At 42.7% G+C, this 5094-nt stretch overlaps 1 long non-coding RNA gene across 1 annotated transcript; it reads left to right on the top strand.

Moving 5' to 3' along the window:
• Positions 1-3697: 3697 nt before the first annotated feature.
• Positions 3698-4815, top strand: LOC130375052 (uncharacterized). The gene is made up of 3 exons (XR_008893718.1): positions 3698-3905; positions 4018-4078; positions 4647-4815. It is a non-coding gene; the product is annotated as an uncharacterized LOC130375052 (long non-coding RNA).
• Positions 4816-5094: the final 279 nt, after the last annotated feature.

Consider the following 5094-nt stretch of genomic DNA (forward strand, 5'->3'; position numbering starts at 1 on the left):
GGATAGACAAGTCACCGGACTACTACCAGCATAGACATCATATAGGACACGGGTTTTGCCATTGGATTTTGGATTATTGCTGAAACATTTGCATCTTTGAAGCACCTCCTCAAAAACTGAAAATAAATAAATATATAAAAATAACCGTGCTCCAAAGAACGAAATGTAAACCAATGCATTCTGAATGGGAGTGTTTATCTGATTTTTCCATGCTACACAGAACGAAATGTAAACCCATGCAAATAAAGACTTCATGGTCATAATAATTTAAATATCATTAATATCCTGAGTGTGTAGGGTGGTATTCAATTTCTTTCAACGGGGCTGCATCCAGTCACTTGACCGTTATGGTTGCTATGGTGGTTGCTATCGACCGCCCCCTCTAATCCTTACATGGCTCTAAAAACCACGCGGCAAAGGAGCTGCCGTCCATTGTGTTGTATTTTGTCGTAAACTAGGGTCCGATGGTTAGAGAAAAGGCAGATATTCCAAGGTATCCTTAAAAGGCAGCTTGGATGTTTTTATTTTCTGCAGTTTAGACTTCTACTATAACCTATTTTGGAAAGCAAAACACCATGCTCATTGATTTAACGAGGCAGGGTTATTTGAAACAATTGATTAAATAAATATTTGTGAGATGTCATTACTTCTCCTGAGTTTGCTTCCTATTTATGTCGAGTATACACCCCTACTGTCCACAAGCATCCCCCCCCCCCCTCCCCATATAGATTTGGAGAATTGTTGCCACGTCCCAGTGGTGGAGATATCATATATATGAAACGAGGGCATTCAATTATACTATAATGATCAATTAGGAGGCCGAAGCCCGAAAGGAAGTGATGCAATAGGTGACTGAGGGTCAACATTTGAGGATGCATACGCTTCAACTTGTGGCTCCAGCCCTACAGGAAATGACTCAGCAAGTGCTCCATCTCGTTGCACCTGCACCCAGCGGCTCGCTTGCAAGATTTTGGCCTGAAGTTCTTCCCAGACCTACACCCTAGCCATCCAACATGCATATCTGAGAATCAGGCCTCTCTTTAATAAGGACAAAAAGTTACGAGAGAAATACACATGAACTTTTTGTTATCTCATAAGCGGCGTGGTGCCGGCTCCTTTTGACCTTTTGACCCCAGACTTCTGAGGGAATAGCTGAATCAATTCATTAGTCAATCAGAAGTATGTAAATATCTTCCTGGTGGCGTAAGAGATCGAACAAGGTGTCCTTCAACATTTACGCTTCCAGGTGATTGTAACGGTGCAACACATGAGCACATTCGAACATGTTTAATGGTAGTAATTAGCTGTCGAAATTGGAGGCCTTAATCAATAATGAGCAGCTATTGATTTGGATTTGACCTTCCTATCTCAAAAACGGTTTTTCCACCACATTCTGAACCATTAGGTCTTGCAGGCAACACTTCTGAGGGTCTTTGTCCAAATGACAGTCCATTTGGGAAAACTTTTTTTCTCTAAGGGCTGGAACTCCAAATCTCGGATATGTAGTTCTCGGGGCCCCGGGAAATGTGTGTAAACATTTAAGTATCCCTGGCTATCTCGAAAAGGCCGGAAAAGGGGCGTGACCTCCAACAGTACAGTAAATGTAGATAAGACAGAGGTTAGTTTCTAGTCCCCATTTTTTGTGGGATGGAGGTGTACATTTGTGGCTTAAGGTGTGTAGACACAGCTGGCCTGTGGCCACGTTTTTGAAGTCTGGGGTCAAAAGGTCAAAAGGAGCCGGCACCACGCCGCTTATGAGATAACAAAAAGTTCATGTGTATTTCTCTCATAACTTTTTGTCCTTATTAAAGAGAGGCCTGATTCTCAGATATGCATGTTGGATGGCTAGGGTGTAGGTCTGGGAAGAACTTCAGGCCAAAATCTTGCAAGCGAGCCGCTGGGTGCAGGTGCAACGAGATGGAGCTCTTGCTGAGTCATTTCCTGTAGGGCTGGAGCCACAAGTTGAAGCGTATGCATCCTTTGAGACCCCCTTTGATAAAAGGGGGTCTCAAATGTTGACCCTCAGTCACCTATTGCATCACTTCCTTCAGGGCTTCAGCCTCCTAATTGATCATTATAGTATAATTGAATGCCCTCTTTCATATATATGATACCTCCACCACTGGGACGTGGCAACAATTCTCCAAATCCATATGGGGAGGGGGGGGGGGGATGCTTGTGGACAGTAGGGGTGTAAACTCGACATAAATAGGAAGCAAACTCAGGAGAAGTAATGACATCTCACAAATATTTATTTAATCAATTGTTTCAAATAACCCTGCCTCGTTAAATCAATGAGCTTGGTGTTTTGCTTTCCAAAATAGGTTATAGTAGAAGTCTAAACTGCAGAAAAAAAAAAGATCCAAGCTGCCTTTTAAGGATACCTTGGAATATCTGCCTTTTCTCTAACCATCGGACCCTAGTTTACGACAAAAACAACACAATGGACGGCAGCTCCTTTGCCGCGTGGTGGTGGTTTGTCGCTCTCTCTCTCTCTCTGTCCCTCCCTCTCTCTTTCAATTGATTAACGTTCGTGCGCATGAGCACGCAATCGTGTGATACCGGGTTGGTTGTTTAATGTTAACATGTGTGTTTATCGTTGCCGCCACCGTCACTGACTATGACATGTTTGTTCGTTGGGTGTGCTGTTTCCTTATACGTTGTTGGTGTTGAATAAAAGTAGCCTGCAGTCGTGCGGTGTATGGGACTCAGAGCTACAGTTGACTTAAGCCTGACTGTGTACTTCATAGCCGCCGCTACAATATGAAAGCATAAGCTAAACGTTAACTCAAATGTAGCACGCCAAAGCCTCTGAAAGAAAGTAATGTAACCCAAAAAAAATTGGTAGCTAGAACCAGCTACTGTTACTATAGCATTACATTCTTAAACTTACCAGAGTCCTCCTCCAGTTCAGACCTCTTCCTCTTATCCGGGTTTTCTATGCTTGTTCCTGTCTTTAGTCCGTCTGCATGGACCTCTTTATTTAGAAAAGCGCTATAAAAAACGGATCTATTATTATTATTAAAGGTCAGTTGATGGTCTGAGGCCTGTTTCAGGTAGCTGGTTTAACATACTCTGAGTTTAATCCTGCACTCTGAGTTGGTTGACTCAGAGTTCAGGGTTGAAAAGCAACTCTGGGTTTTAGGTTTCAGAACAGGGCCGTGTTCCAATACCCGTACTGTCCGTACTGCGTACTCAAAATTTGAGTACGCAGTACGTTCCAATTCAGATCCGGCGAAAAGAAGTATACTTCAAGGACCCGGATGCCGTACTCAAAATGGGCTAATCGTGAAGTGTTGATCGAAGGACACTCTCCGTACTCAACGGCAGCCATCTTAGCTACGTAGCGGAAGAGGCGGAGCCAGGCTGAGCCAAAGTCGGCGCATTTTCCACATAGCCTGCATTAATAGAGTCATTTTGTAGTTTTTATAGTTTCTATAGCTTTTTATAGCTGCTAGGCATAAAGAGTTCACCGTTCAAAGCGGGATGTTTATTACGGGGGAGGAGCCGCGGCGGCAGTCGTGATCGTAATTTCCGGTAAGTGCACCACGGAGTACTCGATTTGGAACAGCACTCACATCTGAAAAATTACCGTACTCAAGTGAGTACGGATAGTGCAGATAGTGTACTTCCTTTAAGTATACTCATGGAAGTACGGGTATTGGAACACGGCACAGGTGATCAGCGTTGGGTTAATCAACTCTGAGTATGTTCACTCTGGGTTGGGGGCGTTCCTGTTGACTATAAAGAGCCATCATCAATAGATCTCTGATAACATGATCAAACATGGACCAAAAGCGTAGATCCACTTACTTTCCCCCACGGAATTGGAAATTCTAATGAACGCGTATGCCGAGCAGTTACCCAGAGAGAGCTTGGCCTGAAATAGCTGAACAAGTCAATGCGTGAGTAAAATAAATTAGTAAAATAAAATAAAATAAGAGGAAAGTTTAATATCTTCCACTTAATCAATATGTAAATTGTGTGTATGTGTGTGTGTCAATTTACGCAACCCAGAGTTGCCCCAAGAGGACTTGGCAGCAAATGAAGATGAAGTACAAAAATATAGTTCAAACAGGTAAACTAATGTTGAATTGAAATCAAATCAATTGTGCTGTTTTTCCTGCTGTACCTAATTTAACAGCTATATTCAATGATGTGATGGGCCTATATTTAAGCAGTAAATGTAAGTAGTACATTTCCCAGCCACCCCCAACACTGCCAATATTTAATAGGATTTAGATATATTAGAAGGCTACACTGAGGCAAAATGCATTATATATATATATATATATAGTCTTCAAAATAGCGCATACTGAATATTAGGGTAACATTTTCCTCCATGTTAGCAAATCAAAAAAAGCAGAGGCCCGGAAGACTGGAGGGGGTCCACCTCTGCAGCCCTCACAGAGGCTGAGGAGATGGCCCTCAGACAACAGAGTATGCGTCCTGTGGCTGAGGGCATCCCTGGGGGGAGCTCCTCTGATCCCCCCCCCACCCCCCAGGATAGAAGTGCCTTTATAAGAGGATGGTTATTCAAAATAATTAAATATGTACACGCAACCCAGCATGTTGCAAATTAGATGGGGCAATATTCTGCGGCTGCGCTCAAGTAATAATTTCACTGTCTAATCATCTTCTTCCAGTTACTGATGGCGTCATCGCCCTACTTGAACCAGATGCCCTCACCAACCTCCATGCAATTGTAACAATTCAAAAGATGCAAAAGGATGCTTTGGAGATCCACATTTTGGAACATAAGTTAAAGGTGAGTGAGGTGCAAACTGGGATACTGTTCTCTGCTCTAAAAACATACCCGATATGAATGACTTTTTTTGTGCTTTCAGGAAATAAAGAAATCCTCATAAAAAGTAGATTGTCTTTATTAGAACACGGGCTGTGGTGGGACAAGTTATTTTGTTGAACAGTTTACTCAAAGGGTTTTACTTCAGTGAACAATGCAGACGATGCTGATTATGCATGTGCATGTAGAGAAGAACAGCATCTGGTTAAAAGCAGAACCAGGGTCTTTTCTGCCTTGCATTCTTAAAATTAGTTTCTTGACTTGCAGCAGTTATAGGTCCGTGCTTAGTC

The sequence above is a fragment of the Gadus chalcogrammus genome, chromosome 21 (assembly GCF_026213295.1).
Source record: "Gadus chalcogrammus isolate NIFS_2021 chromosome 21, NIFS_Gcha_1.0, whole genome shotgun sequence".
NCBI lineage: Eukaryota > Metazoa > Chordata > Actinopteri > Gadiformes > Gadidae > Gadus > Gadus chalcogrammus.